Source organism: Ovis aries, chromosome 21 (assembly GCF_016772045.2).
Source record: "Ovis aries strain OAR_USU_Benz2616 breed Rambouillet chromosome 21, ARS-UI_Ramb_v3.0, whole genome shotgun sequence".
NCBI lineage: Eukaryota > Metazoa > Chordata > Mammalia > Artiodactyla > Bovidae > Ovis > Ovis aries.
Window position 1 is genome coordinate 43,116,761 of NC_056074.1, and position 10,639 is coordinate 43,127,399.

General features: G+C 52.8%; 1 long non-coding RNA gene and 1 other non-coding gene across 2 annotated transcripts; both read right to left on the minus strand.

Moving 5' to 3' along the window:
- Positions 1-1,427: 1,427 nt before the first annotated feature.
- LOC132658380 (uncharacterized) lies at positions 1,428-3,019 on the minus strand. The gene is made up of 2 exons (XR_009597959.1): positions 2,910-3,019; positions 1,428-1,767 (listed from the first exon to the last, which is right to left on the minus strand). It is a non-coding gene; the product is annotated as an uncharacterized LOC132658380 (long non-coding RNA).
- LOC114110190 (U6 spliceosomal RNA) lies at positions 1,536-1,638 on the minus strand. Its single transcript, XR_003586517.1, has one exon. It is a non-coding gene; the product is annotated as a U6 spliceosomal RNA (small nuclear RNA).
- Positions 3,020-10,639: the final 7,620 nt, after the last annotated feature.

Below are 10,639 nucleotides of genomic sequence, written 5' to 3' on the forward strand. Positions count from 1 at the left end.
ACATCTCGGGGCTACTTCCTCAATTCGTCCCACTTTCTCCTTCCCCCGCTGTGTCCATGTCTGTTCTCTACATCTGTGTCTCCATTCCTTCCCTACAAATAGGTTCATCGGTACCATTTTTCCTAGATTCCATATCTGTGTGTTAATACACGATATTTGTTTTCCTCTTTCTCACTTACTTCACTCTGTTTAACAGGCTCTAGGTTCATCTACCTCATACAACTGAAATGCGATCCTTTTTGTGGCTGAGTAACATGCCATTGTGTAGACGTACCACAACCTTTCTCTTATGTGTGTATGTTTAAAGATCTGTTTATTAGGTCGCACCAGGTCTTAGTTGCGGCACGTGAGGCCTCCAGTCCTCACGGCGGCATGTGAGATCTCTAGTCCCGGCGTGCGGGAATCTAGTTCCCTGACCAGGGATCAAACCCAGGCCCTCTGCATTGGGAGTGTGGAGGCTGAGCCACTCGTCCCCCCAGAGAAGTCCCGAGAGCTCGCTGTCCTCCTTTCAGAGGTGGGACTTGGCCACCGCAATGTCGTCTCTGCTCGCAGTGCTGTCTCAGCGCACAGTCAGCGTCCACACGTCACACGTGTTACACATATGCCTGAGTGCTGGCTGTCACTGGCCACAGCCTGCCAGCCAGGGCCCACACATTGAGACCCTGCCATCAGGTCATCGGACAGCCTCAAACTTCTCCTCAGAGACAGAAACAGCAGTTCTCCACGTGTGGGCTCAGGAGGTCTGAGGGGTCAAAATTACTTTCACGATGACCCTGAAATTGTATTGCTGTTTCCCCTCTCATTATCTCATGAGCACACAGTGGAGTTTTCTAGAGACTGCATGAAATGGGACAACGTGATCACTTCTGATATCTAATAGAATATATGCTTCTGTATTCTTGTATTTTAAATGTTTTCTCCACTGAAGATTCTTTTTTTATTTTATTTCAATTTTAATTTATTTATTTTATTTTTTTGAGCTAATTGGTTCTTTCTTTTTTTAATTTAAATTTTATTTTTTTACTTTACAATACTGTATTGGTTTTGCCATACATTGACATGAATCCACTACAGGTGTACATGAGTTCCCAACCCTGAACCCCCCTCCCACCACCCTCCCCATTTCATCTCTCTGGGTCATCCCAGTGCACCAGCCCCAAGCATCCTGTATCCTGTATCTAACTTAGACTAGCAATTCGTTTCTTACATGATAGTATACATGTTTCAATGCCATTCTCCCAAATCATCCCACCTTCTCCCTCTCCCACAGAGTCCAAAAGTCTGTTCTTTACATCTGTGTCTCTTTTGCTGTCTCGCATACAGGGTTATCATTACCATCTTTCTAACCTCCATATATGTATTGGTGTTTTTCTTTCTGGCTTACTTCACTCTGTATAATCAGCTCCAGTTTCATCCACCTCATTAGAACTGATTCAAATGTATTCTTTTTAATGGCTGAGTAATACTCCATTGTGTATATGTACCACAGCTTTCTTATCCATTCATCTGCTGATGGACATCTAGGTTGCTTCCATAAAAATATGGAACACTTCACGAATTTGTGTGCCATCCTTGCGCAGGGGCCATGTTAATCTCTGTATCATTCCGAAGAGAGCACTGAAGATTCTTTAAAGTCCCTCGGACTGCAAGGAGATCAAACCAGTCAGTCGTCAAGGAAGTCAATCCTGAATATTCATTGGAAGGACTGATGCTGGAGCTGAAGCTCCAATACTTTGGCCGCCTAATGCAAAAAGCCAACTCCTGATCCTGGGAAAGATTGAAGGAAAGAGGAGAAGAGGGCGACAGAGGATAAGATAATTAGAAAGCATCACTGACACAATGGACATGAATTTGAGCAAACTCCAGAAGACAGTGAAGGAGACAGGAGTCTGGTGTGCTGCAGTCTGTGGGGTTGCAAAGAGTCAGACACGACTTAGCAACTGAATAACAACAGCGATAAATATCAACAGATGAAACCCACATCAACAAAATTTTTTGAAATATTCAATAATTTTTAGAATGCAAATGGACTCTGAGATTTTAAAAATTATAAACTACTGAACTAGAAGATAAAAACAAATTTGGGGGGAGACAGCTAGCAGAAATAGCTGCTACAACAGCCTATAAGGACTCTTCAGGCCTGGCCCTGGCTACCAGCTCACAGATTCATGCAACCACCTGGAAGCTCAGTCTGACTCTTAGACATTTGGAAACAGATATATTCCTTATCAGTTAGGAGCCTCAACAGCAATTCAGGGCCAGGCCTGGAGCTCAGTGCTCTAACTGTATTGTTACAAATCCTCACACTGCTCCTGCAGGCTTGCAGCCCCGTGGAGGTACACTTCCTCCAGCAGAAGGCAGAGCTGGGCTCCGTTCCGGGCTTGCCACTTCCAGATTGTACCACTTCTTTTTGCAGACTACTCGGAACCTCAGTTTTCTCATCTTTAAAATGGGGATGATGCCCCAGAGCCTTGTCGATCAGTCGGAGTAACCAGGAGTTCCAGAAGGCAGTTTGCATAGGGTTAATGCTGCAGTTCCTGAAATGGTGAGCCCTACCCAGGATCAGAGTGGGGCGGGAGGCGGTGGATTAGGACAGAAATACCACTCCCCAGCTCATCAGCTCTCCTCCTCTCCCAGGGCTCACTCTGACATTTAAGGCTCTGTCCACATGGCCACAACCTACATTACAAGAGAATTTCCTGTCCCACTTTTGAATTCTGCTGAGTCTGACTTTCCCAAGCAAGGGGTCGCCCCCTGAAGAGCAAAACCTGCTCTGTCAGCCACACGACCACGTTGTCTGGGGAGAGGAGCCGGGAAGCGGCCCCCTTAACCACGCTTTCTCCAAACAGCATTTGTAAACACATGCCTGGTTTATAACATCAGCAAACAGAACATGTTTTCCTACTTACCAGGAAATGCAGTGGAATGGCTGGGTTCCCCCACTGCGGCCCCAGCCTTCACACGCGTGCAGCAGATGCAGCTAGGTCAAGGTCAGTGAGCAAGAGGGGGCGGGGGGGGGGGGGCGCGGGGGCGGGGGGCGGCGACCAAGCCCTCCGTTTTGCACAAGTTCCCAGCGTTCGCACATGTTGGGAGCCCCCTGTCTCCCTGCACTGGCCAGGGAAACTGGCCCCACATCTTCCCGCCCCGCTGCCTTGCCCCCTGGCAACCTGCCTGTTCACGCTGGGGGGCTGAAGAGCTTTCTCTGGGACTAGAGTCAGATGGAACCATAAGCAAAGAAATGCGTTTCTAACTGCTCAAGCCCTTTCGCTGTCACAAGATCTTGAATGTCAACACTGACCACGCAGGGAAGCCCAAGGGCTATTGTCAGGAGCCGCAGCCAAGCCTCAGATGACACAATTGTACCAGAACCTTGAAAGGTCTAAGGAATTAAACACACACACACACACACACACACACACACACACACACACGCACACACCTCCTCCTCAATCCCCTGGGGGAGGGGTCTCCGCAAGGTAGGCGTGGCCGCGCCATTCATAGTTGCGAGGGACCGAGGCCCCACGCAGAGTCTAGGCGTTCCGCGGCCGCTGATTGGGCCTCGCCGCCGGCTGTTCAGCCAATCCGCTGTCTGGGAAGCTGGCCATTCATGAAAGCAGTTGCGGAGAGGAAGCTGGGGCGGGGAAGTACCGGGTTATCTGTGTGCCTCGCGGTCCCCCATTACAGCACCGGGCCTTCAGTCCTGGCCCTCCCGGGGCCAGCAAGGCGCGGGCCCCTCGTAGGGGAGACCCGACTAGAGGCTCAGAAACAGGCTAGGCTCTTTGGAAGTGCCTCCCGGGCAGGGCCTGGCAGCCAAACTCTGCCTCCTTCAGTCAACTGTGGCCATGAAGTCATTTTTTTCCCCCTGCTGATTGAAATCATCTGTTTTCAGTTCCCTGACAAATTCATTGAGTTCCCTCTGAGGCTGGGGCCCCTCGGCTGCACAGGCTGGAGTTGGAACTGTGGCCCAGACCCACAGAGTTTCATCTTCTTGGATTTACATGGGCTCCGGTTTCCAGAGACCCAGTGAAAGAAGCACTGTGTGAGCGGTGGCTGGTGGGCTTTAACAGCCCTCGCTCCAGCAGGGATGCTTCTTAAAGGGCTGTTTTAGGAGCATCCCTGTGTTCCTCAAGGGGCCTGGGCATGGCCCCCCAGCCCTGGTCTTTCAGATTCCAGGGGCTCCAGGTGACAGTGTGGACAAGGAAAGGCCCAGAGCACCACACATCTGCTCTCTTAAAAGGGAAACGGCTGAGTGGAATGCTTGTCTCATCTTCCTGCAGGATGAGCCCCTCATTTCCTCTTGCGATACAGCTAGTGGCTTAAACAACACATTCACGGGTTGAGTTATATTTTGGGAGTGACTGTTCCGCAGTTGGGGGAAGGGATGGTGTCTGCTTTTGCACTTACTCCTGCAGGATCATGCTGACTGTACCCTGACTCTATGGCCTGCCCTCCTCTGGCCTCAGTGTTCTCCTCTGTAAAATGGACATAGGAATACCTAGCCCTCAGCCACCGAGTGCATCCAGCAAAACAAGCAACACAGGGACCCAGTGCGTCATTAAGAACTCCATCATTGACATCGGCTGTTGGTTTGAGGTCAGTGATGACTAACTCAGAGGGCAAGAAAAGGGTCAAGTTGCATTCCCTGGTGCCAGAATCGAGACGCAGAGCCAACAGAGGGCAGTGGGCTCTGGAGTCTTGGAGATACCCCTTCTGAAGCCGCTCACAGTCCCCGGTGACGTGCTGGAGACACCGGAAGCATGAGCACTGGGGGAATTTTTCTCAATGGAAAGATTTCTTCATAACAAGTGTTTTGCAAACCCCTCCTGGGCTGTTGATAATGAATCTTGGCTCCTTGACTTCCAAGTGTGTTACGTAAGCCCAAGAGGTTGGCTGAAGGGAAAAAAAAGAAGTATGTAGCTTGAGATAGCAGGCAGGCAGGTTCTGCAGCTGTTCAAACTTTCATCCACCTTCCCAGGCCAAGCGGACTCCCAGCTTCGGGCCTGTCAGGACCAGGCTGGGGAATGTGAAGCATGAAATCTGGGTAAGAGAAGCCAAGGATTACAGCGCAGGCTGCAGGCGGGCCTCTCACAGGCCTTTCTAAAGAGCTAGCACCCCAGATTCCACTCCAGCAGCCTCCGTGCCTGGGGTGGGCAGAGAAGGATGCCCATTCCCACCCCTGTGCCCATCATGCTTGGCTCTGCAGCACCCATGCAGCAAGCAGGCATGGGGAAAACAAGGCCCAGGGACAAGACGGGGGGGATGGTTTCCTCTGAGGCCACGTGAGCCTCGGCGGTGGCAGCCACTGAGAGCAAATAAAGGAAGCAGAAGAGGAGCTGGGCTGGAGGGGAAGCCAGATTTCACCACTTCTCACTTCTGCTCTGGGCTCAATGGGCTTCTCTTTTCATCTGTTTCCTTAAACTACAGGTGTTGGGGTAGAAAGGCCTGTAACTTTCCTAATCTGGCTCTGGTTCCGGCTTTGGCAATGCAGATAAAACTGACGAAGACTCAGTGACCTATTTCAGCGTGGGGGTCAGAGGCCTGATTAAGCCCTGGGTAACTCAAGAAGGGCCACTTGTCTCCCTGAGCCTTTCTTCACTGTGTGCAAAATACTGACCACAGTGGGCTGTCAGCAACCAGCCAGTGGAAACAGGTTGGAGAAACCTTCAAGGCCACACAAATACATCTGGTATGTCAGAGTGTTGTAGCGTGCAACCTGGCATTCAGAACATGTGAGCCCAACTAGAAAGTGTAGTAGTTCGAACTGGCTAGCTCACTAACAAAGAACTTGTGCCCATCCCCAATCTGAATGACTTAAATCAAGGTCAGACAGCAGTTTCTGTAGAAATACTTTAGACTCTGTGGGCCATACAATCTCTGTGCAACTCTTCCACAATTATTTATAGTACAAAAGTAGCTTCAGATAAAACCTAAGTATGTTCTGATAAAACGTTATTCATAAAAACAGACGGTAAAAATTCTAAAAGATACATGTACCCCAATGTTTATTGCAGCACTATTTATAATAGACAGGACGTGGGAGAAATCTAGTTGTCCATCGACAGATGAATGGATAAAGAAGTTGTGCCACTACATATATATATACAATGGAATGTTACTCAGCCATAAAAAGAAATGAATCTGAGTCAGTACTAGTGAGGCGGATAAGCCTAGAGCCTGTTATATAGAGTGGAGTAAGTCAGAAAGAGGAAAACAACTATTGTATATTAATGCATATATACGGAGTCTAGAAAAATGATACTGATGAACCTATTCACAGGGCAGCAGTAGAGACACAGACATAGGGAACAGATTGTGGGCACAGCGGGGAAAGGAGAGGGTGGGATGAATTGAGGGAGTAGTATTGAAATATACACAGTGCCACGTGACACAGGGAGCTGAAACCCAAGGCTCTGTGGCAACCTAGAGGAGTGGGATGGGCTGGCAGGTGCCAGGGAGGTTCCAGAGGGAGGGGCCTATGTATACCTATGGCCGATCCATGCTGATGTATGGCAGGAACCAACGCAATGTGGGCGTGTGTGCTAAGTCGCTTCAGTTGTGTCCGACTCTCTGCAACCCTATGAACTGTAGCCCGCCAGGCTCCTCTGTCCGCGGGATTCTCCAGGCAGGAATCCTGGAGTGAGTTGCCATGCCCTCCTCCAGGGGATCTTCCTGACCCAGGGATTGAACCCACGTCTCCTGCATTCACGAGTAGGCTCTTTACCCCTGAGCCGCTGGGGAAGCCCCAATCAACACTCTGTTGTAAAGCAATTATCCTCCAATTAAAAATAAATAAATTAAGAAAACAGGCGGTGAGCCCAAATTTGGCCTTTAGGCCTACTGATTCTTGACTTAAAATGACAGACTCATTTTTCACTTGTGCCGCACCTCCAAGGTGGAGGGGGCCTGTGCAGTGCTTACTCCAGGAACCCAGGTGAGGGTTCATCTCTAACCACGCTTCCACCATCACCAAGACCAGACTCGTGTACTGGTTCTTAATACTTCTGCTCAAGTTTCACCAGCCAAGCAAGTCACTCTCAGCCACACCTGACTTCCAGGGGGATGAGAAAAACAATCCTATCATTTGTCCAGAAAGCAGGGAGCTGAGAATCTTTATTCTTACCTCCAGAGTAGGAAGCCTCGATTCTGGTCCTTTCCCCTGCCACCAGCTGGCTCTAGGGCTCTGGCAAGTCCGTTCCTGTCTCTGGACCCCAGAGGCATATTTTCTAGCTTCCTCTCAGGTCTGTGAGCACCACCACCATCGCGGAGCCCACTTTTCCAAACAAGGGACAACAATTTCATTCCTGCTGCACGTCTAAGGAGCGAAGACAGGCGTCAGCCAAGGTGTTTAGGTCCCCAAATTCTTATGCTGAAGCCCTTCCCTCTAATGTGACAGTTTTAGAAGGTGAGGCCTTTGGGAGGTGATTAGGGTTGGCTGAGGTGATAAGGGTGGGCCCCTTGATAGGATTAGGGCCCTTTTAAGGAGAGTGTCCCTCTACCTACCCGCATCTGAGTCTGCTTTCAGAGACGACACACACTCTAGGCCCAATCACGCCCAGCCCTGGCCTCAGAAGCATCGTGGAGAAGCTCAGAGAAGCCAGTGGCAGCCTGCTCATGTGTGCAGGCATGCTGCCTGTCGAGGCTGGATCTCCTCCCAGCCCACTCTGGCCATCCGGGGTACAGGTCCCCCTTCTAGAGGGTCTGGAGGGCCACCCTCCCTGTGTCTTCTCTGGATCTGCAGGTTTGCAGGCTCCTCCAGGGTCTCCTGTGGGAACTGCCCTCCAGCCCCCAAGTCCCCCTGACAAACGGAATCGTGGAAAATCAGCATACAGTTCAAAATGGAGGAAAATGCCCAAGAAAGATGCCTTTTGGAGTCTGAAGACATTTCTCTTTTAAGAGGGAAATTTGGATTGGGGAGGGCAGGGGGACGCCCACCCTCAGGTGTCCTGGCAGACAAATCGGGAGCTGAGGGGCCTCGGCGACCCTGCTTGCCGAGGGCAAACTCTTATAAAGAGGAAAATCACAGCCAGTGGAAGTGGAAATTCTAAACATAGAACTGGGAGGTAGGGAAGTGAAAATCTTTCTTCATCTTCCCCTAGCCCTCGTGGTTTTCACCCCCCATCTCTTTCGCTCCTAACTTTTAGGGGTGGAGGCTGGGGGGACACACTGGAGGCGAAGAGGGTGGTCAGACCAGCAGATGCTGCACCGTTTATGGAAGGACCACAGCAGCGTGTGGCCCAGCACACAGCACCCGCGGGCCCCAGCTGCAGGGCCCCAGTGCAGATACCTGGGGTGCAGGACGGCAGCTAGGTGGTCAGTGTGGGCGCCAGCTGTGCCAAGGAGAGCCAGGACCAAACGAGCTCCTGCTCAGAGGAAAAATCTGACTGCCCGTTTCCTTTTCTGGGGCTCTGAGAGGCCTGGGCTACCGCCCTGGGCCCCATGTGTCACTCCGGACCTGGGGAGGTGATCTGTCCCCAACACAAGCTGGGCTGGTGGCTTTCGTGATGAGCAGGGCTGTCACATGACTTGTTGAGTTCAGTGCAAAGCTCCCAGTGCCGCGGGACCTGTTCATGGCGGGAGCAGAGGAAATGCCCTGAGCCCTGAGCTAATGCACGGCGACCCTGAGGTCTGGCCACAGTGATGGTCTGGTCCCCACTCCGAGGCCAGCTTGGCGCAGGGGCAGCTGACCCCTGGCCCCTCCTGTCAGTGAAGGCAAGGTTCTATGTGCCTCCAAGTCAGGCGTTCCTGACAGCTTTTCCTGCCCGAGTCAGAGGGCAGGCCAGGATAGGGTCATCCAAGCCTCAGCTCCTAAAGCTTGCCTCCAAAAATAGGCCTTTCTTCCTGTGTCCGGGGCTTGCCACGGGCCCTGCAGGAAGATGTACATTTCCGAGGCGGACGGAGCATCTGAAAATTCTCGCTAGCCCCACGCTCCTGGGTCAGGCTACAGCCAAGAGTCCCAGGGCCCTGGGTGACACCTGGCCCTCGCTTCCTTGCCTGTCCCCTACACTGGGTGAAAAATGTACATTTTTGGAGCCTGAGTCAGGGCGGCATCTGGATGCATTAAGACTGTCAGGTGGGCCCCCCGGGGACGCCCCCCTTGCTGTGACCCGGACCAACCTCCCAGAACGTTCTCTTCCCACCGCCCTGGGAGCATGTGGCCACTCAACCCAGCTATGGGGCCAGGGCCACGGCCCCGGGAAGGCCATCCTCCCTGAGAGAACTGTCCGGCTGCCCGCCGTGAGTCTCAGCCCGCTTCGGGCAGCGCCCTGCAGATTCAGAGGTGGGAGCCCGTTTCCTGCAGATAAGTGATGACGGCAGGGGGACCCGGCAGGGGGGGCGGCCCATGGGGAGACTGTGCTTCCTTCAAAGCACCCCCCTAAGCGCTAATGAGCAATTCCAAGCATAGTTTCAACAGCATTTAGGGATTTCCTCATCCAAATAAACTTCCTCCCGTGTTATCTTCGCTTTTGGCATCTGGTCAGGTCCTTTTTTTTTGGGCTCATTTATTTATTTTTTTCGCTCCAAGATTCAGGGTGAGCCGCACGGAGCCCCGCTGCGGGCGGATGGGCAGGTGAGGACACGGGAATGTTTGAAGCGTGGCCAGTGGGGCCACGAAAGCCCATCCCTGCCCCCAACCCTGCCACCCCATGTGAGGCCCGCCTGGACTCCCCTTCCCTGGTGGGTGAGCCGCATGTTTTGGTCCCATATGCGCTCTGGGCTGTTGTGGAGGACACCCAGCTAGGTGGGCGCCCTGGGCTCCCCACAGGGTCCTGCTGCAGTTTTCTTAATGCCCCCACCCAGGCAAGGTCATCCCTTCGGGCCTGGGTGTGCCCGTCCGCCCTGCCAGCCGAGGCCTTGGGATGCGTGTCCACTGGAACTGGCCAGGACAAGCCCTGGGGGGCCTCTGGGCTGGCCTGGGGACTTCCACTGGGGTCCCCCGGGATCGCTGCGTGATGCAGAGTGTGAGATAAGAGCTTGGCTGGGAAGGTTGCCCATGGCCACTGCCTGCTGGACGCGAGCCCTTGGGTGGGAGCCGTGGATGTGCAGCCCCTGTGGGCAGCGAGGCCGCTTTGTGTGCTGCGGCTCCAGGCCTCCGGCCGTCACTTCCTGCGGCTCTGCACAAGCTTCGGAAGGCAAATTTTAGCCACAATAGGTGATTTCCTGATGGATCTGCTGATGCCAGGGGTTGACAGACCTCTCCGGGCCCGAGATGAAACCAGATAAGACGAGTTCTGTTTGGGGCTGGACGATTGGTCAGGAAATGAGGTAGCAGTTAACGGAAGTAGCATCAGTGCCTGGTATCTGGGGGAAGGCGGTGTCCCTGCAGGGCCCCCCCCCCCCGCCCAGCGCCTCCATGATGCTTCTGAAGACCACTGAGCAGGCCCCGCCAGGGAGGAACAGGCTGCCCACTCTAGGCTATGCTCCGGATGCCAGCCAGGGGCACAGGGGACCCTCTGTCCAAAGGACAGTTCAGGCTGGACCTCAGCTCACACAGGAGTCAGAGGGTGTCATCAGAGCAGGGGGATTACTGTGACCCAGGGCTGCCTGGGGACAGCCCAGAAACCCAGGAATCACTGTCCAGCAGGAGGCAAATGGAAGAGGAAGGGGGGAGAAAAAAAAGGAAGGAAGAAGCAGATAGATA